The sequence below is a fragment of the Tachyglossus aculeatus genome, chromosome 9, assembly GCF_015852505.1.
Source record: "Tachyglossus aculeatus isolate mTacAcu1 chromosome 9, mTacAcu1.pri, whole genome shotgun sequence".
Taxonomy (NCBI): domain Eukaryota; kingdom Metazoa; phylum Chordata; class Mammalia; order Monotremata; family Tachyglossidae; genus Tachyglossus; species Tachyglossus aculeatus.
The window spans coordinates 3649152-3675716 of record NC_052074.1 but is presented as its reverse complement, the minus strand read 5'-3'; positions in this window follow the sequence as shown (position 1 = coordinate 3675716).

Sequence of the window (26565 nt, the reverse complement as noted above, 5' to 3'; positions counted from 1 at the left end):
TTTATTACTCTATTTATTTTACTTGTACATATTTACTATTCTATTTATTTTATTTTGTTACTATGTTTTATTTTGTTGTCTGTCTCCCCCTTCTAGACTGTTAGCCCGCTGTTGGGTAGGGACCATCTCTATACATTGCCAACTTGTACTTCCCAAGCACTTAGTACAGTGCTCCGCACACAGTAAGCGCTCAATAAATACGATTGAATGAATGAATGTCACCCCGCTCCTCAAAAAACTCCAGTGGTTGCCCATCTGCATTGAATAAAAACTCCAGACCATTGGCTTTAAAGCAGTCCACCACCTTGCCCCCTCCAACCTCACCTCACTACTCTCCTTCGGCGACCCAGCCGGCACACTTAACTCCTCTAATGCCAGACTTCTCACTAGGCCTCGATCTCGCCTATCTCTCTGTAGACCCCTAGCCCACATCCGGCCTGTGGTCTGGGACGCCTTTCCTTCTCAAATCCGACAGACAATGACTCTCCCCACTTCAAACCCTTATTGAGGGCCCACCTCCTCCAGAGTTCTTCCCAGACTAAGCCCCTCTTTTCCTCTTCTCCCACTTCCTTCCGCGTTGCCCTCCTTTTTGCTCCCTTTATTCTCCCCTCCAACCCTGTCCTAGCCTCCCAGCCTTTATGTACATATCTGTAATTCATTTGTATTGATGATAATAATAATAACAATGGCATTTATTAAGCATTTACTATGTGCAAAGCACTATTCTAAGCGCTGGGGAGAACAGTGCTTTGCACATAGTAAGCGCTTAACAAATACCATTATTATTATTATTATTACAAGATGATCAGGTTGTCCCACGGGGGGCTCACCGTCTTAATCCCCATTTTACAGATGAGGTAACTGAGGCACAGAGTTGTGACTTGCCCAAAGTCACACAGCTGACAATTGGCGGAGCCGGGATTTGAACCTCTGACTCCAAAGCTCGTGCTCTTTCCACTTAGCCACACTGCTTCTCATTGATGTCTGTCTCCCCAACTCTAGCCTGTAAGCTCACTCTGGGCAGGGAATGTGTCTGCCCACACATTCAAAATGCAAAAAGGAATTGTACTCTCCAAAGTGCTTAGTACAATGCTCTGTACCAAGTAAGCGCTCAATAAATACAATTGAATGAATGCCATAAATATCAGTATAAGACTGGAGGATGACTTCACGCAAACCATAGTAATAGAATATTTCATTCTTTCTTCTCACCAAAGGGTGATCACTGGACCAATTAGTCTTTCCCTCTGTAGACTATAAGCTCCTGGTGGGCCAGGATAACATCCACCAATCCTGTTGTATGCTCCCAAGCATTTAATGCAGTGCTCCCCTCACAGTGGGCACTCAGCAAATACCACCTATTGCTTGATAGGTTTTACTTGGAACAAAATTCATTCATTCATTCAATCATCATCATCATCATCATCATCATCAATCGTATTTATTGAGCACTTACTGTGTGCAGAGCACTGTACTAAGCGCTTGGGAAGTACAAGTTGGCAACATATAGAGATAGTCCCTACCCAACAGTGGGCTCACAGTCTAGAAGGGGGAGACAGAGAACAAAACCAAACATATTAACAAAATAAAATAGAATAGATATGTACAGGTAAAATAAATAAATAGAGTAATAAATATGTACAAACATATATACATATATACAGGTGCTATGGGGAAGGGAAGGAGGTAAGATGGGGGGATGGAGAGGGGCAGGAGGGGGAATGCAAGGAGGGGGCTCAGTCTGGGAAGGCCTCCTGGAGGAGGTGAGCTCTCTGTAGGGCCTTGAAGGGAGGAAGAGAGCTAACTTGGCGGATGGGCAGAGGGAGGGCATTCCAGGCCCGGGGGATGACGTGGGCTGGGGGTCGATGGCGGGACAGGCGAGAACGAGGTACCGTGAGGAGATTGGCGGCCGAGGAGTGGAGGGTGCAGGGTGGGCTGTAGAAGGAGAGAAGGGAGGTGAGGTAGGAGGGGGCGAGGTGATGGACAGCCTTGAAGCCCAGGGTGAGGAGTTTCTGCAATCATATTTATTGAGCACTTCCTGTGTGGGAGCACTGTACTAAGCACTTAAGAAGTACAAATTGGCAACATTTACAGACACTCCCTACCCAACAACTGGCTCACAGTCTAGCAATGTTAAATGAAACCCCAGAAGAGGCCACATCCACTGTGCCAAAGGAATTTGATCCAAAAGGACTCTTTGTCCTGGTCTGTCCTTAAATTTTCATCTGATTTATCCGTCCCTCTCTGAGCAGATGGTCAAGAACTTCATTAACCTTGACCACTGGCTGCCCATCTATGAAAACTCATAGGGGATCATTATTTAAATAGTCAGGCCTTTTCTTCTTGATGTTTAATGAATGCCAGTGAGATGCACAACTCCTCAACCAAATGTATTTACTGAGCCCTTACCATGTGCAGGACATTATACTCAGTACTTGAAAGGGAACAACAAAACAAAAGACACATTCCCTGCCCACATTTCAATCAACAGGGGAGACAGATATTAAAATAAATGAATGAATAAATAAAACATACATTATGGATCTAATAATAATCATGGTACTTGTTAAGCACTTACTATGTGCCAAGCACTGTTCTAAATGCTAGGGTAGATACAAGTTAATCAGGTTGGACACAGTCCCTGTCCCATATTGGGCTCACACTCTTAATCCCCATTTTTAACAGATGAGGTAACAGAGGCCCAGAGAAGTGGAGCGACTTGCCTAAGGTCACACAGCAGACAAGTGGCAGAGCCAGGGTTAGAACCCATGACCTTCCAGCTCCCAGGCCCGGGCTCTATCCACTAGTTGAAGCAGTGTGGCCTAGTGGCAAGAGTGTGGACTTGGGAGTAAGAGGACATGGGTTCTAATTCTGGCTCTGCCACTTGTCTGCTGTGTGACCTTGGGCAAGTCAATTAACTTCTCTGTGCCTCAGTTACCTCATCTGTAAAATGAGAATTAAGAACTGTGAGCCCCATGTGGGACAACCTGATTACCTTGTAACTACCCCAGTGCTTAGAACAGTGTTTTAACAAATGTGATCATTATTATTATTACACCATACTGTAGGGCTCCATCTCCAACCGACCCAATGACAGTCTCCAATGACTATAATCTCACTGTGGGTAGGAAATGTGTCTCTTTATTGTTGGATTGTACTCTCCCAAATGCTTAGTACAGTGCTCTCCACACACTAAGCATTCAGTAAATATGATTGAAAGAAAAAGATGCAAAGCGACGGGGAGGAAGTGTTTCTCTTTCTATTAAAAGCTTTATCAACTGGCAGGAAATTTTGGATGTGGGATGCCAGCGAAGCCATCTCCCTCTAAACACAGCCCACGGAGAGATTGCAGCATTAGCCAGGCAGAAGAGGGTCTGCCTTCAACTTTGTGCATTTAGTTCAGCAATTTGGAGGAGAATGAATCGCAAAACACTTTCCGGCAAACACTTCTAAAATCTGACATTCTCCCAATGCTTTCGCCCAATTTCCCCTTCAGGATCTGCGTTGCTGGTTCAATTTGTTTCTCTTGTCTGCATGATAAACACCAAGCTCACAACTGATCATAAATCATACATAGAAAGTGGCCATCCTCACCTAACCTCGATATCAATTTCTATTAAAAATAACATTTGCATACAAATTGTTCCACAACTATGGCGGTTCCTGGATTGGGGAGGAAGGGGTGGTGTGTTGCTATTGTGTAGGGGCTCTAATACATTGATTTATCACCTCTGGGTCCTCTAATGAAAACTGTTATACTTTCCCATGATTGCTCTTAAACTTCCTCTTCTACTCGCGGTTGAAAAGAGCGCATCCATTAGACAATTAATTTCTGCCATCTCACCTTCCAAAGCCATTTGGAGCAGCGATCAGACATTGTGCGTTAAGGACACAAATGTCCATATTAAGTTTGAGGTTGATATTTCCCCCGAGCCCTTTGCGACTCTCTGTTTACTCTATTTCATTGCCACATCTCTCTTTCTTCAGAAAAGAGATCATCTGGACCAATAAAAATATCCTTTCCAAGGCTGTCTCCGAAAACATCAATTCCTTCCAGATTTTATATGTAAATAATGCTTTCACTACCCTCCAGAGTACAATACGTGGACATTTGCTAGAGCACTTTAGAGTACCTGTGTTCTATTGAGTGATTTTCTATTAAGCTCTCCATTGTAGAAGAAAAGTGAATTAAAGGGTTGGGCCCATTAAGGCTCGATTACAGAAATCACAATGGACAAGAAAGTAGTTCCTTCCCGGGCTCTTTCCACCAAGCCACGCTGCTTCATAAGTAATGTGGGGCTAAGAGTACTCAAATGCTGTAAGGGTAGTGGTATTGTCTATAGTGATGAGAAATTCAGAAGGAGGACATGGTTCGGGTAGCAAGTTAGGGAGCTTTGTTTTTGACATGTTTAGTTTGAGGTATTGGTGGTACATTCAGGTAGAGATATCCTAAAGGCAGGAGGAAATGAAAGACTACAGAGGAGGAGAGAGGTCAGGGGTAGATTGTCCTCATAGAGATGGTAGTTAAAATTGTCTCCCCTTCTCCTCTTCCCTTGGAGGCAGTCTTATTTTCTGTCTTATAAACATATAGTTTTCATTTCTGGGTCTATATGTAGCCTGTGGATCATTTTGTGTATACAGAAAGCACTGAAAAGGGTCACAGGAGAATAATGTACCAAGGCAAGGCAAAGTTTCATTTGATCTTATATGTATGATGCTTATTATTTTCTTTAAACCATTTTAGCGTTTAGGTTTCCCTTCTCTACTGGACTCAAAGTGTTTAGTACCGTGCCGGGTGCACAGTAAGTGCACAATAAATACTTTGGATGGATTGGTTCATTTATTCATTCAATCACGTTTATTGAGCAGAGCACTGAACTAAGCGCTTGTGAATCCAGCTGAGCTACTCATACACAAACTTCCAAGATTTGGGTGGTTTGTCTTTCAAGAAATGCTCAATTCTGCCCCATCCATCCTTAGCACATGGACAACATACGGAGTCGGGATTGTAAAGCATTGAAGAAGGGTCATGCGTGGGCCAGACCTTACCCAAAGCAAAGAGACTTTCTCATCTCCCCCTTTGAAACGTCTGGCATCTGCTATGATAACCGTGTTAAACTTGACGTTTCAAAAAATTCGTCCCCTGCCCACAGAACCAGCAGCAGGAGCCAAGTTAAAAGGCAGAGTTGCAGCCAACCTTGGGGAAATCCTGGGCTTTGACACAAAAATAGGTCTACCAACTCGGTTTTACTCTAATCTCCCAAGCGCTTAGTACAGTGCTTTGTACACAGTAAGTGATCAATAAATATGATCAGTTGATTATATGATCAGTTAGCAAAACAGTGTGGTTTAGTGGAAAGAGCCTGGGCTTGGGAGTCAGAGGATGTGGGTTCTAATCCCGGTTCACCACTTGTCTGCTGTGTGACCTTGGGCAAGCCACTTAATTCTCTGGGCCTCAGTTACCTCATCTGGAAAATGGGGGTTAAGACTGTGAGCCCCACATGGGACAACCTGATTACCTTGTATCCCCCCAGTGCTTAGAACAGTGCTTGGCACATAGTAAGCACTTAACAAATCATTATTATTGATTGATAGCTCTCTTCTGACTGAAGAACTCATCCCAGGAGTTCATGCATTTTTTGTGATTATGCTTCCTTAGATGTACTCTTTTTATAGTAAACATTATTGACAGGGACTCAATCAATCAATGGTATTTATTGAGAGCTTACTAGGTGCAGAGCACTGTTCTAAGTGCTTGGGAGAGTACAGTACAAGATAATTAGCAGACACATTACCCGCCCTTTCTGAAGTAGGTGAAAGGAAAAGAGAGCACTTCTTGGGAGCGCAAAAGTTATCCACACATAGAAGAATGTGGGAAGGACTCTGTGTCTTTCTATTACACGATTGGTTGCATTGAGGCACTTATTTATAGAGTAATTAGACTCTAAGCTCCTCTAGGCTAGGGATCGTGTCTACAGACTGTATTATACTCTCCCAAGATCTGAGGATAGTTCTCTGCATCCACTAAGCGCTCAGTAAATATCATTGGTTGACTGGAACGTTGACTTGTCTAGGAGATATCTGACTTCAAATCACTTGTCGGTGGAAACAAAAGGGTTGAGATGGAAAAGAAATCATCTTTTGATAAGTAAAGGTTTTTAAGGGATTAAAAGGTTTTAAGAGGGATCTCTCTTCATTAGCCACATTAAAGCAAGGCGCTGCAAATCAATGTTTGACTTTTCCTTTAACCTTAAAATGTCATTAAATTCCACACATGAAAAGGTTGATGCCAACACCCGTTTTTACTTAATTGACAACACTTCCATTCTCTGTAGTATTTTGTAAGGCAAAGGAGGCCTGTGTGAAGTGAAAGAAAAAGGTCAAGACGCCACTTGAAATATTTAGTGTTTGTGGACTCTGAGGGTGTGGACAGATTTGATTCCTGATTTTTCCATTCAGGTCGTTATTCAGGGACCAGGAAACCAAAAAAACAAGCATCATGGCTTCCTTCACATGACTGACTCTGCAGGTTAGGGGAGAGAGAATTCATACCTCACATTATTGATTCTGTCCAGTTACTGGGTCTGGCCTGGAACCTCTTCTGTGTTCTCCTCAGCCTGTCAGTCGGGAAAATAGTGCTTGGTTTTTGGTTTCTCTTTTCTTCCTCGAGAAGTCGAGGCATCCAGGCCATGGAGACTATGTTCCCCAAGACTGTCCTAGTTGAACCCCCAGTCTCACTCTCCCCACATCTGTGACTGGACCAGAGAGCGCCCAGCCTGGGCTGAAGCAACGCAAAATGGCAGCTTTCGAGCCTGTTGGTGTCTTCAAAGCCTTCCCCCTTCCAGCTCCCTGTGTCTCAACCCTCAAAATGAGAAGCTGGCTGGACATGTCCTCATGACAGGAAGTCCACCCTGATTCCATTCATACAGTCATTCGTATTTACTGAGTGCTAACTGTGAACATTTCTGCTGATTCTGTTGTGTTATGGTATTTGTTATGCCCTTACAATGTGCCAGGCACTGTACTAAGCGCTGGGGTGGACTCATTCAATCGTATTTATTGAGCGCTTACCGTGTGCAGAGCACAATACTAAGCACTTGGGAAGTACAAGTCGGCAAGATATAGAGACGGTCCCTACCCAACAACGGGCTCACACTCTAGAAGGGGGAGACAGACAATAAAACAAAACAAGTAGACAGGTGTCAATACCATCAGAATAAATAGAATTATAGCTATATTCAGAACATTAATAAAATAGAGTAATAAATATGTACAAATAAAATGGAGTAATAAATATGTACAAATACATACAAGTGCTGTGGGGAGGGGAAGGGGGTAGGGCAGAGGGGGAGGGTGATTCAATATTGCTGCCCAAACCACTGGCATTGTAATCTACTAGTTTGCACAAATTCTCTATTCCAAAGTCTTTGTAACTGGCTTAGAGTAGACCATTGCTTACAGTGAGTTCGTAGAGAACTCCCAGAGTTTGTGGAGGTTTTCTTTTTTTTTTTCTTTGTTGGTATTTAAGTGCTTACTATGTGCCAGGCACTGTTCCAAGGCCTGGGGAAGATACAAGATGATCAGGTTGTACATATTTACTGTTTTCTTTATTTTGTTAATGATGCACATGTAGCTTTAATTCTGTTCTGACGATTTTGACACCTGTTTTGTTTCGTTGTCTGTCTCCCTCTTCTAGCCCATTGTTGGGTAGGGACCTTCTTGTTGCCGACTTGGACTTCCCGAGAGCTTAGTACACTGCTGTGCACACAGTAAGCGCTCAATAAATACGATTGAATGAATGAATTTACTATTTTCTTTATTTTGTTAATGATGCGCATATAGCTTTAATTCTTTTTGTTCTGACGATTTTGACACCTGTCTACATGTTTTGTTTCATTGTCTGTCTCCCTCTTCTAGCCCATTGTTGGGTAGGGACCGTCTTGTTGCCGACTTGTACTTCCCGAGCGCTTAGTACCCTGCTGTGCACACAGTAAGCACTCAATAAATACGATTGAATGAATGAATGAGAGGAAAAAGGGTGCTCAGTCTTGGATTCAAGCAGAGTGGGTTGGACACAGTCCCTGTCCCACGTGTGGTTCACAGTCTCAATCCCCATTTTACTGATGAGGAGACTGAGGCAAAGTGAAGTGATTTGCCTAAGGTCACAGAGCAGACAAGTGAATAATAATAATAATAATAATAATGGCATTAATTAGGCACTTACTGTATGCAAAGCACTGTTCTAAGCACTGGGGAGGTTACAAGATGATCATGTTGTCCCACAAGGGACTCTCAGTCTTAATTCCCATTTTACAGTTGAGGTAACTGAGGCACAGAAAAGTGAAGTGACTTACTCAAAGTCACACAGCTGACAATTGGAGGAGGTGGGATTTGAACCCATGACCTCTGACTCCAAAGCCCACGCTCTCTCCCCTGAGTCACGCTGCTTCTCATTATAATTATTAATACACCCCTTTGGAGTAGATCTCTTCTAAAGAACATTTGCCTAGAATGGAAATTCCAGAGTTTATCCTGAGTTTTCAATATGGAAACAGCCTGATAGACCACCTGACTGGGAGTCAGAAGATCATGGCTTTTAATCCTGGTTCCACCACTTGTTTCCTTTGTGGGCTTGGGCAAGTCAGTTCACTTTTCTGTGCCTCAGTTACCTCATATGGGCATTAAGACTCTGAGCCCATGGAACGGTGTCCAACCCAATCTGCTTGTATCCACCCCAGTGCTTAGTACAGTGCCTGGCACATAGTGCTTAACAAATACCATAATAATTATTATTGGCCTCCATTTCATGGGTACTTTCCAAATAAAACTTGCCATTGTATTGAAGTCCCGCCACATTTCATCTGTAATTTCTCCTTTAAACCCCTTTGTCATTGCACAACACATATTTCTTAATAGTTCTTCTGTATGGAATTGTTCTCGTACATGCTGTTCCCCTAGGTCCTTCTATAATCCTGTGTGTTTATCGGGGAAAATGGAATTATCATACATATAATACAATATCTGGCTTTGTCCGAGTTGTGTGCAGTTCACCTTTTGACATCATTTAATTGGAATGATTTTGTCAAATACAATAAGAACTTAATAGGCTGCATTTGGAGAGGGAGGGAGGAAGGGAAGGAGGACAGAAGTGGGGGGCAATCAAGCTTAGATGATGCTCATGAAACATCAGTACCCACAGAAACACGAGAAAAGGAAAATGATGTCCCCAGCCTCACTTCTCTGATGACTTTTCCAAGGCAAATGTGTCTTGAGATGTTCTGTTTATTTAATTTGCAAGATATTAAAAAATTAATAATAATACTAATTGTGGTATTTAAATGCTCACTGTGTGCCAGACACTGTATTAACCCTGGGATGGATGCAACAAATAAGGTTGGACACAGTCCCTGTCCTACATGGGGCTCACAGTCTCAATCCCCATTTTACAGTTGAGGTAACTGAGGGCCAGAGAAGTGAAGTGACTTGCCCAAGGTCACACAGCAGACAAGTGGTGGAGAGGGGGCTAGAACCAGACTCCCAGCTCCATACTCTATCCACTAGGCCATGCTGCTTCTCAATAAACCCTGCTTCTTAATCCATCAGTGGCATTTATTACAGAAGCAGCATGGCAGCACGGAAAACGCCCAGGCTTGGGAGTCAGAGGTCACGGGTTCAAATCCCAGCTTCACCAATTGTCAACTGTGTGAACTTGGGCGAGTCACTTTACTTCTCTGTGCCCCAGTGACCTCATCTGTAAAATGGGGATTAAGACTTTGAGCCCCACATGAGACAACCTGATCACCTTGTATCCTCCCTAGCGCTTAGAACAGTGCCTTGAACATAGTAAGCGCCTAACAAATGCCATCATTATTATTATTATTTAGCACTTGGTGCAGAACGCTGCATTAAGCACTTGGGAGAGTACAGTACAATAGAGTTGGTAGACATGTTTCTTGCCCACAACAAACTTAACAGTCTAGATTACTACTACAAAGTGGTCCAGCGCTTAGAACAGTGCTTTACACATAGTAAGCATTTAATAAATGCCATCATTATTATTAGTAGTAGTACAATACTTACACATAGTAAGCGTTTAATAAATGCCATCATTATTAGTAGTAGTAGTAGTACAATACTTTGTATATAACAGGTGCTCAGCCCATTTCATTGAGTTCTCAAATGTTTTAGGTGCAAGCTCAGTGGAAAGAGCTCGGGCTTTGGAGTCAGAGGTCATGGGTTCGAATCCCCGGTCTGCCACATGTCTGCTGTGTGACCTTGGGCAAGTCACTTAACTTCTCAGAGCCTCAGTTACCTCATCTGTAAAATGGGGATTAAGAGTGTGAGCCCCACGTGGGGCAACCTGATCACCTTGTATCCCCCCAGCGCTTAGAACAGTGCTTTGCACATAGTAAGTGCTTAACAAATGCCATCATTATTATTATTATTATTAAAAAGAAACGACAATTCAGTGAACCGGAGTAAAGTAATGCTGTTCAATTAATCATATTTATCAAACACTTAATGCGTGCACAGCACTGAACTAAGCACTTGGGAGAGAACAGTGTAATGGTCCTGGGAGTCAGATGGATTTGGGTTCTAATCCTGACACCACCATCTGTCTGCCGTGTGACCTCAGGAGAGCCATTTAACTTCACTCCGCCTCAGTTATCTCATCTGTAGAATGGGGAATAAGAGTGTGAGCCCCATGTGGGACAGGGACAGTGTCCATCCTGATAAACTTGTATCTCCCCCAAGCGCTTAGTACAGTGCCTGGTGCATAGGAAGCGCTTAACAAATGCCATGAAAAAAAATCAAGCTTACAGTCTGTTGGTCACCTATGGCCGTAGTTCGTGTTTGCAGACTGAAAACCACCGAATGGATTTTTAGGAAAATCCCCAGGGACGGAAGGATTTGTGAATCGAAACAATTTCTGGGCATTTGTTGGTGACAGTAGAGAACGGGCAGATCCAGGCCAAGCGTGCTAGAGTCACTGACAGAGAGAAAAAAAAATCCATTTCACCACAAATGAAGAGAATCCTCTTCAACAGCACAAATAAATATTTAAGTCTGCTGGGGAGAGATAAAACAGCTTGAATGCTTAAAGAAAACTTCCCTGCTAAATTGTGAGATAAAAACGTGATAAAAAAATGATTACAAAATTCTCTATTGTGTGACTCTTAACCCCTTCTCTGACTAAGGCTTCCCTCTAATATCACTGGAGATTTTCTTGTAAATGTCACACAGGGAATCTAAGTCAAACCAAGACCTCTAAGCACTTCAATTCCATGTGACTTTCCAGGGATGGTGAAAAAGGCCTGGGAAAAAAATGATAATTATGGAGCACGGGGCTGACAATCAGAGGACCAGGATTGTAATTCTGGCTCTGCCACTTGTCTGTTGTGTGACCTTGGGCAACTCACTTCACTTCTCTTGTGCCTGAGTGATTCCCTCTGTAAAATGGGGATAAAGACTGTGAGCCCTAGTTGGGACTGTGTCCAGCGTGATTATCTTGTATTTATCCCAACACTTAGAACAGTGCCTGGCACGTAGTAAATGCTCAACAAATACCATTAAAGAAAATGAAGTGATTACGGCGTGTAAAGCATTGTGCTAAATGCTGAGAAAGAGTATAGAGGTGGGAATTAGAGAAGCAGCACAGTGTACTGGATAGAGCACAGACTTGGGAATCAGAAGGTCATGAGTTCTAATTCCACTCCACCACTTGTTTGCCGTGTGACTTTAGGCAAGTCATTTCCCTTCTCTGGGCCTCAGTTACCTCATCTGTACAATGGGGATTGAGACTGTGAGCCCCGTGTGGGACAGGGACTGTGTCCAGCCCAATTTGCTGGTATAATAATAATAATTGAACACCTGATCTCTGACTCCCAAGCCCGTGCTCTTTCCATTGAGCAACGCTGCTTCATCCCAGCGCTTATTATAGTGCCTGGCACATATTGAGTGCTTAACAAATACCATAATTATTAATTAGGCCAATACCCTGTTCCTCAAGGAGCTCACAGTCTCCTTGCTTGAGAGAGTACAGCAGAGATAGTACACACAATCTCTGCCCTCCGGAATCTTGCAGTGTACTGAATGCAGATCACTGTACTAAGCACTTGAGAGAGTGTAATGGAGTGGATAAGATCCCTACCCTCAAGGAATTTGCAGTCTATAGTGTGCAGAGAACTGCTCTAAGCGCTTGAGAGAATGCAATAGTGGTTAGTAGCCTTGATTCGTGCCTGCAAGGAGCTTACAGTTTAACGGGGAAGACAGTCAATAAAATAATTTACAGACAGGAGGAAGCGAGAAAATGGGATACGTAGAGGAGTTAATCAGGAAGAGGGTGTGGTTATGAGTTCACAAGTAGACTGTAAGCTCCTTGTGGGCAGGGAATGTGTCTCCCAAGCGCTCAGTACAGTAGCTCCGCACACATAAGCGCTCAATAAATGCGACAGATTGATAGTTGGGAGTGTATTATGTAGACTCAAATGGGATGAAATACCAAAGACCACAGACCCCCTCACACACACACACATTCAAAGCCCATCTCTAATCAGCGTGGCTCAGTGGAAAGAGCACAGGTTGGGAGTCAGAGGTCATAGGTTCAAATCCAGGCTCCGCCACTTGTCAGCTGTGTGACCTTGGGCAAGTCACTTAACTTCTCTGTGCCTCAGTTACCTCATCTGTAAAATGGGGATTAAGACTGTGAGCCCCACGTGGGACAACCTGATCACCTTGTATCCTCCCCAGCACTTAGAACAGTGCTTTGCACATAACACCTAACAAGTGTCATTATTATTATTATTATTATTATTATTATTATTATTAATCCCACTCCCTCCAATAAACTTTCCCCTAAAGAATTTCCCAGCACCCCAAGTGAGGAGAGATTTAATCCAATTCCCAATGGCGTAGGGTTCCAATATCCATGTCCGAAGATGGACCAAGGATAATGTTGGTGACTTGGTTTGGGAACGTGAGTTCCCCCACCCGTTCTATTCTGAGATAAGCCGGCAACAGCCTAATGACCACAACTCCAGCCCAAATTAGCGTTCTCTACGATCCCTCCGAATGTGCAAAAATTACCCAGAACTGTGAATAAAAACCACACATTGTAGATTTCAGTTAAACACAAGGCGAACGGCCAAGTCTGAAAGAGGTAGAGGATTTAGTTTGCCATAAATGTAGCTATTTACTGCAGGGGAGAAGAAAGCTTCACTTTCTTGTGTGGTATTTATGGCATTGCTGTAATAACACTCTCAATTTCGTATTGAGCTTAAGTATAGTATTTTCTTTCTTGCCTACATTTATCGCTGAGATGTGAGGCAAACCAATGATCCTTATTTCATTTTTAGGCCTCTGGATGCAGGGCATTAATAGCCATGCCCGCCTTGGACTGGTAGTTATTTTTTTTTCCTTTCTCCCACCAAGGAACTCCCATCTAGAGATCCATTGCTCTTCTCCAGAAAATCATGGGTACTTGTTAAGTGCTACTATGTGCCAAGCACCATTCTAAACACTGGGGTAGATACAAGTTAATCGGATTGGACACAGTCCCTGTTCCACATGGGGCTCAGACTCTTAATCCCCATTTTACAGAGGAGGTAACTGAGGCCCAGAGAAGTGGAGCGGCATGCCCAAGGTCACACAGTACACAGGTGGCAGGGCCGGGATTAGAACCCTGATCCTTCTGAGTCCCAGGCCCGTGCTCTGTCCACTAAACCGCGACAGAAACAGGACACAGTGATCTGTGCATCACATCATCTCTTGTCCTAATTCGATCCATCAGTGGAATGTGTTGAGCGCTTATTGTGTACTAGGCGCTCAGGAGAGGACAATTCAATTGAATCGGTAGTCACCATCCCAGCCTTCAAGGAGCTGGCCATCTTGTGGATTTCTGGAGTTTTTGTTCGCTATGGAGAAATACTACCAATCAGTGGATCATTTTGGAGGAGAGATGTGGGCTGAGTGATGGAGCAGCTGAGGGTGGTAGAGATAGATGGACGGAGGGAGAGACCAGAGGCTGGGAGGCCTGTGAGGAGGTTGATGCCGTATTGTAGCCAAGGCAAGATCCGAGATGATACAAGGGTGATGGCAGTCCAAGCCTGGATACCAAGCCATTTACATTTCAGCCCTGCAAGTCACCACACAGCATCTAAATGTCATCCACAGACCACCAGTGGGACTCTGAAAATGATGAGTTAATCGGCTCAAAACCTTTCTCATAATAATAATGATGATGGAATTTGTTAAGCGCTTACTATGTGCGAAGCACTGTTCTAAGTGCTGGGGGGGTGTACAAGGTGATCAGGTTGTCCGACGTGGGGCTCACCGTCTTCATCCCCATTTTCCAGATGAGGGAACTGAGGCCCAGAGAAGTGAAGTGACTTGCCCAAAGTCACCCAGCTGATAAGTGGCAGAGTTGGGATTAGAACCCATGACCTCTGGCTCCCAAGCCCGGGCTCTTCCCACTGAGCCATGCTGCTTTTCTAGCTTTTCCCTCACTGGAAAAGGTGAGTGAGCAAAAATGCGGAGCACAGACTGCTGTGTAGACTATTTCTGTGTCATTTCTAAATTGATGCCATAGTTATGTCATGGTTTTAACCTAGTGGAGGGCAGAATTAGACTTCTCCCCACCTGAGTTGACCCACAGTGATTTGCGACTCTCCCCACCTAAGCTTCTTGGACTTCCTTCAACCCAGTGGAACTACCCATCCTCCTCTGCCTCTCTGCATTCCTCTCTGAGGCTCCCTGCATGTCTTTCAACTTGTTCAGTACTATTTCTGGTCTCTGGTAGGTGGAACGGAAAATCCCATTTGAACTGGAAATGCTAAGCTAATGGCCTTCTCCATAGGATTTTGTTTCCTTTTCTGACCCGTTTAGTTCGGCCGACGTCATTTGGAGACTAGAAAATATTGCTATTGTACTAATTTAAGAAGCAGAATGTTCTAGTCATCTAGCCTAGGCTTAGGAGTCAGAGGACTTGGGTTCTAATCCCAGCTCATCACCATTTTTTTTAATGGCATCTGTTAAAAAACTTACTAAAAAACTCCCTTCAAGGCCCTACTGAGAGGTTACATCCTCCAGGAGGCCTTCCCAGACTGAGCCCCTTCCTTCCTCTCCCCCTCGTCCCCCTCTCCATCCCCCCAGCTTACCTCCTTCCCTTCCCCACAGCACCTGCATATATGTATATATGTTTGTACATATTTATTACTCTATTTGTTTATTTATTAATTTTACTTGTACATATGTATTCTATTTATTTTATTTTGTTAGTATGTTTGGTTTTGTTCTCTGTCTCCCCCTTTTAGACTGTGAGCCCACTGTTGAGTAGGGACTGTCCCTATATGTTGCAAACTTGTACTTCCCAAGTGCTTAGTACAGTGCTCTGCACACAGTAAGTGCTCAATAAATATGATTGATTGATTACTATGTGCCAAGCATCATACTAAGTAAGTTAATCACATTGGACACAGTCCATGTCCCACATTCATTCATTCAAGCATATTTACTGAGCGCTTACTGTGTGCAGAGCACTGTACTAAACTCCCACGTGAAGTTCATAGTCTTATTCTTATTTTACAGATGAGATAACTGAGGCATAGAGGAAGTGAAATGAGTTGCCCATGGTCACACAGCAGACAAGGGATGGAAGCAGAATTAGAACCCAGGTCCTTCTGATTCCCAGGCCCAGGCTCTGTCTAGTGGGGCATACTTATTACAGTGATTGATCGATTGTCAATTTATCCCTCAGGGAAGTCAGTAGATTGTTTCAGATCCTATGATGAATTTGATTAAATGGCTACTCTTTTCCAATCAGAGCCTGTCTTTTCTTGATTTTTCTTCTCCCTCCCGACGGTCCTAAAATAAATCCTTTTTCTCTTTTTTTCCTGCCTTGTTCTAAATATAAAACCGGGATTAATAAACTTTTCAAGTGAGAAATTTACATTTTTTTCTACCTCAGGGCTTAATTCAACACTTCTCTTGCACTCAAAACTCCCCTTGAAATTTTTGAAATCAATGAAGCTTTGAGCCCGCGATGAGTGTAGAATTAGGCCGTTAGATGTTTAAAAGGGGCAAAGATTAAAAAAAAAAAGGTTCTGGTGAAAATTAAAGGAAGATGAGTCCAGGAAAACAATTGTGGAGACTTATTAGAAGACAGCAGAACATGTAGATCTCAGGAGATATTTCTCCCCCAGCCCCGGGGAATTGGATCATTTAAAGACTGAGCAATTAGTGTTTAATTCCTGCATGTATACTCTCCCAGCGTTTAGTACGCTGTTTCGCATTTGGTAAGTGCTTAATAAATACCATCGATTGGTTGTGAGCAGGAATAACCATGATGGTATTTGTTAAGCGCTTACTATGTGCCAAGCACTGTTTTAAGTACTGGGGTAGATATAAGGTAATCAGGTTGTCCCACGTGGGGTTCACAGTCTTAATCCCCATTTTACAGATGAGGTAACTGAGTCACAGAGAAGTTAAGTGACTGGCCCAAACTCACACAGCTGACAAGTGGCAGAGCCGGGATTAGAACCCACGACTTCTGATTCCCAAGCCCGAGCTCTTGCCACTAAGCTACGCTGCTTCTCTACTACATTGGAGCTATAATTCATTCTTTCCATCATATTTATTAAGCACTTACTGTATGAAGAGCACTGTGCTAAGCGTTTGGGAGAGTAAACTATAAAAATAAACAGACTCATTCCCTGTCCACAATGAGTTTACAGTCTAGATCACTGTGGATTTCAAGGTAGGAGAGGAAGTGATGCTTATTGGAAAGTGTCTGTGGACTAAAAGCTCCTTGTTGGCAGGGAACACATCTACCAATTCTATTGTGTTGTACCAGCCGAAGCGCTTAGTGCAGTGCTCTGTGCACGGTAAGCCCTCTCTCAATGCCAATGATTTGTTGATTGATGGACTGTGATAATGAACCATTCCCAGCTCTGCCACCACTGACCGGCTGGGGATCTTTGGCTAGTCATCTCGTAGAGATCTGCTCTCGCCATCATCATAGCCCATTTGAAATCACATCTCCTCCAGGAAGCCTTCCCTAATTAACGTCTCATTTCCTCATCCTCTTCCTCTCCTCTGCTGTCACTTCAGCAGCTAAGCCCTAGGGACTCATTTATGTCTGCATTATTTACCATCCATCACCTCCCCCAACCTGGAATGTATTTTAGTGTCGGTCTCCTCTGCTAGACTGTAATAGTAATTAATAATAATTGTGGTATTTGTTAAGTGCTTACTATGGACCAGGGACTGTAGTAAGCGCTGGGGTGGATGCAAGCAAATTGGGGTGGACAGGTGGGGTTTGTAGTTTCTATCCCCATTTTTCAGAAAGTTCTTTGAAGACAAGGATCTTGTCTTCATAAAACTGGCTTATCTTAAGCAGCGTGGCTCAGTGGAGTGAGCACGGGCTTGGGAGTCAGATGATGTGGGGTCTAATCTGCCACTTATCAGCTGTGTGACATCGGGCAAGTCACTTCACTTTTCTGTGCCTCAGTTCCCTCATCTGTAAAATGGGGATTAAGACTGTGAGCCCCACGTGGGACAACCTGATTACCTTGTATCCCCCCAGTGCTTAGAACAGTGCTTGGCACAGAGTAAGCACTTAACAAATGCCATCATTATCATTTACTGCAGCTTCACAAATACTTAGTGCCCTGAACAGAAAATGCACTCATTAAATACCACTGACTGTTCAACAGTTTACTCATCTATAAATTGGAAATAGTGATGATGTGAGAGAGAGTCAGGAAAGTTGTGATGATGCAATGTGATAATTGGGGTGAAAGCACTTTGGAAAAACACGATGGTTGGAAATTCAGTGTTTTCCAGGGTGGCTCAGTGGAAACAATACAAATGCTTCCTCACCTTCTGTCATCTCGGATTCCTCACTGGTTCTTCCCTCAGGACCTCCCAGGATCTCCACGGTTCCACATAGAATTTTCATTCTTTGACAAATGGATGAAAGGAGTGAGTGGAAATGGAGTCATTCGGAGCTTCACTTCTGACTGGCGGGAGAGTTCATGGAATGGAAATGAGCCCGGGAGGTGGCTGGGAGCTTTGAAAGGAATAAATTTCGAGGAACAAAATTCTGGGGATAGGAAATCCATTAACTACCTTTTATAAATCATTGAGCCCCATAAAGCATTAATCGCAATAGCATGAGTTATTTGACTATATCCCTCCAGTAGTTCCCGGGGTGGGTGTCTTGGAGACTTTATGGGGAGTCTTCAGGTCCAACGCTCTTCGTCCCTTACACTTGGCTTACTATGTGTATAGAACTGTACTGTACAGGTTGGACACAGGCTAAATCATTTTACTAAGGCTTTGGATGTAGGGAGAGTGGTGGTCTTTTGGATATAGAGTGGGAGATAGTTTCAGACCAGAGTGAATAATAATAATAATAATAATAATAATAATAATAATAATGGCATTTATTAAATGCTTACTATGTGCATAGCACTATTCTAAGAGCTGGGGAGATTACAAGGTGATCAGGTTGTCCCACGACGGGCTCACAGTCTTAATCCCCATTTTACAGATGAGGTAACTGAGGCACAGAGAAGCGAAGTGACTTGCCCAAAGTCACACAGCTGACAATTAGCGGAGCTGGGATTTGAACCTATGACCTCTGACTCCAAAGCCGGTGCTCTTTCCACTGAGCCCCGCTGCTCCTCTAAGTGAAGATGTGAGTGAAGGACTTGACAGTGAGATAGATCAATCAATCATATTTATTGAGCACTTACTGTGTGCAGAGCACTGTACTAAGCACTTGGGAAGTACAAGTTGGCAACATAAATAGATGAGATGGATAGTCAGTATTTTTACCCACCACTTAGTACAGTGCTCTGCACACAAGTAAACATGATAACTGTGGTGTTTGTCAAGCACTTTACTATGCGCCAGGCACTGTACTACGCGCTGGAGTGGATACGAACAAATTGGGTTGGATACCGTCCTTGTCTCACATGGAGTTCACAGTCTTAATCTCCATTTTAAAGATGAGGTGGCTGAAGCACAGAGAAGTGACTTGCCCAAGATCACACAGCAGAAAAATGGCAAAGTCGGGAATAGAATCCATGTCCTTCAGACTCCCACGCCCGTGCTCTATCCAGTAGGCCACACTGCTTCATTTAAGAAATAGCATTACTCTTCCTCAGTGCAGGTGGAATAATCTCTCAGGGTATTGAAACTGTCCATTTGGGGCATGATTTTTGAGGAGTCACACCTACCTCTTTAGGGGAGGTGCCAGACAGCTGTGGTAGATGAGGAAACTGAGGCTCAGAGAGGTTGTGACTGTCTCAAAGCCACACAGCCGACCAGTGGTAGAAGGAAAACTAGAAACCAAGAGTTTCCTAGAGTTTCTCCCGGGAGATAAGACTGCTGATTACGAACTCAAGTTGCAACTAAATCATTTTTGCTGGCCTAGCTTTAATCTTAGATTCCCTTGATATTTGCACATTTAAATTCCTCACCATTATGCTTTGTTGGATGCATTCAATTTTCTCCCATGTCCTAGAGAAGAGAAAGCAGCTTAATAACCCATTCAAATATGGTTATATTTATTGGAATTTGTGACATTCTGTTTAAACAAATGCACTGTGGTGTTTACTTACACGTGGTTTTGTTGAAATTCACAGCCGCCCGGATTCAATGTGGGACAATCCGCATAATATTATGTACGTGTCCTGTGATCTTCATATATCTGTATACTTGAATCAGCCAGCTTTGAGGACAATTACCCTGCCTTAGAGTGAGCATGCTTTCCACTTTAACAATTTCCCGTATTAACCTTTCAAAATGATTTTGTCCCCAATTAGCTAATCTTAAACTAATTGTGTAAACTCACTGTGGGCAGGGAATATGTCCACCAACTCTGTTATATTGCACACTCCCAAGCACTTAGTACAGTATTGTGCACACAGTAAGAACTCAATAAATATGATTGATTGATAATCAGTATGACATTTAAAATCTACCGGATTCCCAACTTGTCTCTGTCCTCTCAAGAAGGTTTACACTGAAGCCATTGTTAGCTATCAGACTTTCTCAAGTGGGTTGAACTTGGCCAGATGGCTTAATTCCTGAAGATAAGTCTGGTTAAATCTGGTTAGGTCTGGTTATCCACCCCAGAGCTTAGTACAGTGCCTGGCACACAGTAAGTGCTTAACAAATGCCACAGTTATTATGCAAGTAAAGTTTAGTAGTAAGCAGCGTGGTTCAGTGGAAACAGCATAGGCTTGGGAGTCAGAGGTCATGGGTTCTAATCCGAGCCCCGCCACTTGTCAGCTGTGTGATTTTGGGCAAGTCACTTAATTTCTCTGTGCCTCAGTTACTTCATCTGTAAAATGGGGATTAAGACTGTGAGCCCCGCGTGGGACAACCTGATTACCTTGCCCTCCCTCAGCACTTAAAACAGTGCTTGGCACATAGTAAGCGCTTAACAAATACCATCATTATTCTTCCAGTGCTTAGAACAGTGCTTCGTACGTAGTAAGCGCTTAACAAATGCCCTCATTTACTTCCAGCTCTGGTTGGCACAGGAATGGCTCTCTCTATAGCCACATGCAGAAGTTACCAAGAAATCAGAGGACAAGTGCTAGTTATCCTCCCGTCTTCTCAGAAATAAAAAGTGGTTCTGAGCTTCCTCAGAACAAGGGACACCTTTTCAATGAATTGAAGTTTCTCGGTAGTGCTGTGTTCCCCGCTTAATGTGCCGTCGGTATAAATCTAGAGAGGAGGGAGATGTCCTGAGTAGCTTTAAGCCATTTCCTTCTGGGGGCTAGATTATTCCAGTTGTCTCCCTTCCCCACCCTGGTTTCTGTATTAGATTTCTTTCTGAAAGGCTGAGAGGGAGAACACATAGCCTGAGGTGCTCAAGTATTATGGTTCATCATCACCATCATCATCATCATCAATCGTATTTATTGAGCGCTTACTATGTGCAGAACACTGTACTAAGCGCTTGGGAAGTACAAATTGGCAACATATAGAGACAGTCCTTACCCAACAGTGGGCTCACAGTCTAAAAGGGGGAGACAGAGAACAAAACCAAACATACTAACAAAATAAAATAAATAGAATAGATATGTACAAATAAAATAAATAAATAGAGTAATAAATATGTACAAACATATATACAGGTGCTGTGGGGAAGGGAAGGAGGTAAGATGGGGGGGATGGAGAGGGGGACGAGGGGGAGAGGAAGGAAGGGGTTTCATGAATTAGCCTGCATGGTAGAGAATATGTGGAATTGATGGAGAAATCAATACTTATTTATTCATATGCATACTAATATTCGACTCCCCCTCTAGACTGTAAGCTCATTATGGGCAGGGAATGTGTCTGCTAATTCTGTTGCACTATAATAATAATGATAATAACTATAATTACGGTACTTGTTAAGCGCTTACTATATGCTGAGCATTCTTCTAAGCACTTGAGTAGATACAAGTTAATCAGGTTAGACACAGTCCCTGTCCCACATGGGGTTCACAGTCTTAGTCCCCATTTTACAGATGAGGCAACTGAGGCACAGAGAAGTGGAGTGACTTGCCCAAGGTCACACAACAGATAACAGGGGAGCAGCATGGCTTAGTGGAAAGAGCACGGGTAACTTTGTGTGACTTTGGGTAAATCACTTAACTTCTCTGTACCTCAGTCACCTCGTCTGTAAAATGGGGATTAAGACTGTGAGCCCCTGGTGGGACAACCTGATTACCTTGTATCCCCCCAGTGCTTAGAACAGTGCTTTGTACACAGTAAGTGCTTAACAAATGCCATCATTATTATTATAAGTGGCAGAGGCAGGATTAGAACCCAGGTCCTCTGACCCCCAGGCCCGGGCTCTATCCACTGGGCCATGCTGTTTATAGGTTGGAGCCAAATCTTTCTCCCCAAAAGACAGTGCTCTGCACACAGTAAACACTCAATAAATACGACTGAATGAAGGAATCCCTTGCTGCGATGTCTACACTGCTCCAGAAGTCAGTATTTCTGCATTTCGGATCCGGCAGAAAGGTGGAATTATGATTTAGTTTTGTTTTTTTTTCTTTTATCTGTACGTTGGCCCACCAGTCTTCAATGATGGGCAAGGCAGCTGAGTTAATGACCTAATTAAATTCTACTGATCCTGAAGCTAATCAAATAATCCCAGTTATTTATTGAGCACTTATTAAGTGAGGAGTGGATTGAAAGCCCCATCGGGGCTGTCTCTCTACCGTGAGACTCTCCCAAGAGCTTAGTAGAATGTTCTTCAAGAAGTAAGCACTCAATTACTTAATATTTGGGTACTCACCCAGCCCACAGTATTGATAAAAATATTCGAAGGGAAGTACCATGATCTAGTGGGAAAAAACCTGAGAGTCAGAAAACCTGGTTACTAATCAAGACAAGTAGCCTGGCTTAGTGGAAAGAGCACTGGTTTGGAAGTCACATGTCATGGGTTCTAATCCTGGCTCTGCCACTTTTAGCTGTGTGACTTTGGGCAAGTCACTTAAGTTCTTTGTGCCTCAGTTGCCTCATCTGTAAAATGGGGATGAAGACTGTGAGCCCCACGTGGGACAACCTGATTACCTTGTATCTACCCTGGCACTTAGAATGGTGTTTGACACTTAGTAAGCGCTTAACAAATACCATCATCATCAGTATTGTACTCTCCCCAGCACCTAGTATTTGCTTTGTACACAGTAAGCATTCAATAACTACCACTGATTTATTGAGTTAATCAGTGCTGCTGATTGATTAGAGAACATTGAACTCTGCACTTGAATGAGTAAAACAGAAGCTTAACAGATGTTCCTGCCCTCAAGGAGCTCACTGTTTAACACTGCTTTTCTTAATAGCCAGGATCAAGCATTCAAAAGACTCTTCATTTTGTTGAAGGTATAATGAGGGTATATTCATCATTCATCAGTTTCGCATTTGAACTCTCTAAACCACTATAAAAGTTTACTCAGAACTTTTGAAATCCACAATCCCATTTTCTCTTCCTCAGAGTGCCTATCACCCATTCTAATTGTTTTTGGCTTCCTTTCCAGAAACCTTGATAACTGAAGAGGGGAGAAAATTCTATAATAGATACTGGATATTTTAGAATCAAATGATCTTTGCATTTCATTAACAAATGGTTCAATCCATTAAATGCAATTAGGGGGATGCAGTTAAAGTGTGTTGATTCAGCTGTACATATCCAGAGGCTATGCTAATGTCTTTGAAATTCAAGTGGCAAATTCAGGTTCTAAAAGGTTTTTCTTCAAACTGCACAAACAAATAGTACTTAGCTTCGGTGGTTTCTTCTACGTTTGCAGCATCTTCCTAGATTTTCCTGTTCTCAAATGATGTCTGCGTTTTGCCAGATAAATCCCAATTCGATGAGATTACAGGAACAGACTGTGTGAGAATGGAACAGTGCAAATGAGCCCGGATGAGAATGTGAAGCGGTGTGGCCCAGTGGAAAGAGCACGGGCCTGGGAGTACGAGGACCTGGGTTCTAATTCCAGCTCCCTTACTGGCCTGCTGGGTGACCTTGGGCAAGTCACTTCACTTCTCTGTGCCTCAATTACCTCATCTGTAAAATGGGGTTTAAGACTGTGAGCCCCATTCATTCATTTACTGAGTGCTTACTGTGTGCAGAGCTCTGTACTAAGCGCTTGGGAAGTACAAATCGGCAATATATAGAGACGGTCCCTACCCAACAATGGGCTCACAGTCTAGAAGAAGTAGCGTGGCTCAGTAGAAAGAGCCTGGGTGTTGGAGTCAGAGGTCATGGGTTCAAATCCCAGCTCCACCAATTGTCAGCTGCGTGACTTTGGGCATGTCACTTCACTTCTCTGTGCCTCAGTTCCCTCACCTGTAAAACGGGGATGAAGACTGTGAGCCCCCCGTGGGACAACCTGATTACCTTGTTCCCCCCCTAGCACTTAGAACAGTGCTTTGCACATAGTAAGCGCTTGGTAAATACCATCACTATTATTATTATTATTAGAAGGCGGAGACAGACTACAAAATGAAACAAGTAGACAGATTTCAATACCATCAGAATAAATAGAATTATAGCTATATTCGCATCATTAATAAAATAGAGTAATAAATATGTACAATACACAAGTGCTGTGGGGAGGGGAAGGGGGTAGAGCAGAGGGAGGGAGAGGGTGATGGGGAGGAGGAGGAGGAGAGGATAAGGTGGGGGACTTAGTCTGGGAAGGCCTCCTGGAGAAGGTGAGCTCTCAGTAGGGCTTTGAAGGGAGGAAGAGAGCTAGTTTGGCAGATATGTGGATGAAGGACATTCCAGATCAGAGGTAGGACATGGATCAGGGGTCGACGGCGGGACAGACGAGAACGAGGCCCAGTGAGGAGGTTAGTGGTGGCAGAGAAGCGGAGTGTGCAGGCAGGGCTGGAGAAGGAGAGAAGGGAGGGGAGGTAGGAGGGGGCGCGGGGATGGAGAGCTTTGAGGCTGAGAGTGAGGAGTTTTTGCTTCATCTGAAGGTTGATAGGCAACCACTGGAGATTTTAGAGGAGGGGAGTGACACGCCCAGAGCGTTTCTGTGGGAGAGGGACTGTATCCAACCCGAGTATCTCGTATTCATTCATTCGATGGTATTTGTTGAGCGCTTACTGTGTGCAGAGTACTGTACTAAGCACTTGGAAAGTACAATTCAGCAATAGAGACAGTCTCTTCCCACACCGGGCTTATGGTATGGAAGATCTTGTATCTACCCAAGTCCTTAGTACAGTGCCTGGCACATAATAAGCACTTAACAAGCATCATTTAAAAAAAATCACTATCTCTAATTCCCCTGTGTCAATCAATCAATTTTGAGTATTTATTAAATGTCTGGGGCAGTGAACTCAGTGCTTGGGCTCCATCAATCAGTGGTGGTTACTGACCTCTGTGTACAGCGCACTGTGCTAAACTCTGAAGAGATCATAATAGAGTTAACAGACACAATTTCTAACCCCAGGGGGCTTACGATCCAACTGATATGGCAGGCATCAATTATTTACAATGAACAAGCAAGCAGCATGGCCAGTGGCAAGAGCCCGGGCTTGGGAGTCAGAGGTCATGGGTTCTAATCCTGACATCGCCACTTGTCAGCTGGGTGACTTTGGGCAAGTCACTTCACTTCTCTGGGCCTCAGTTACCTCATCTGGAAAATGGGGACTAAGACTGTGAGACCTACGTGGGACAATCTGAATACCTTGCATCTCCCCTAGTGCTTAGAACAGTGTTTGGCACAAAGTAAGCTCTTCACAAATGCTATCATTATTATTATTAACAAGGAGGTAACAGGTAGCAGCAACATGAGTAGTGAAAAACAAAATAATGGAATAAAGAATTGACTATATAGTACATCCATAACTGAAGGCTGTCAGGGTCCATAAAGACATCAGTGCTAAGGGGGCAATAGAGGCTAGAAGCAGTGGCGCCTACTGGAAAGAGCATGGGCCTGGGAATCAAGAGACGTAGGTACTGTGTGACCTTGGGTAAGTCACTTAGCTTCTCTGGACCTCCGTTTCCTCTTCTGTAAAAATGTGTATTCAATGCCTGTTTTCCTTCCTTCTTAGATTGTGAACCCCATGTAGGACAGGGACTATTTCTGTCCTGATTATATTGTACCTACCCTGGCTCTTAGCATGGTAAGTGCAAAACCGATACCATTATCATTATTATAAATTGAGCAGACTTTTTTTTACTGGTACTTGTTCAGCACTTTGGTGCCAAGCACTGTTCTAAGTGCTGGGGTAGCTATAAGTCCATCAGGTTGACCACAGTTCCTGTCCCACATGGCCTCAGGAAGGAGGATTTAATCCTCATTTTATAGATGAGATAACTGAGGCCCAGAGGACTTGAGCGACTTGCCCAAAGTCACACAGCTAGGAATTGGCAGAGCCAGGATTAGAACCCAGGTCCTCTCTCAGGACTGTGCTTGCCTCATATGTTTGCCTGAGGGTTAAAGAGGAATAATGATAATAGTTATCCTAATTATCGTTATTATTATTATTGGTCCCTGTCTCTTGGAGGGTTGGGAATGGATAAATGGGTTGGGATAGAGGGTCCCAGAAAAGGCCATTTACTGCTCTCTCTCTCCTGCCTTGCTGCTGGGGCTGGGGGAGGGGGGTCTGGGGTCCCGGAACTCAGTGCCCTGCAGCCAGATGTGCCCTGATAATGATAATAATAATGGTATTTATTAAGCACTTACTCTCTGCCAAGCACTGTACTAAGCATTGGGTAGTCAGGTAATCCGGTTGGACAGGGTCCCTGTCCAGCGTGGGGCTCACAGTCTCAATTCCCATTTTACAGATGAGGTCACTGAGGCTCAGAGAAGTGAAGTGATTTGCCCAGGGTCACACAATAGGCAAGTGGCAGAACCAGGTTAGAACCCATGACCTTCCAACTCCTAGGCCCCGATAGCTGGTGGATTGATCTTCAAAATGGGGAGAGGAAGCTTGTACCTACTGGGCCCCAATCTTGGACCACAATCATCTTCTGTCTTTCATTTATTTATAATTTACTGTTAATGGTAATCGGTAAGGGCTAATTATGTGCCAGACATT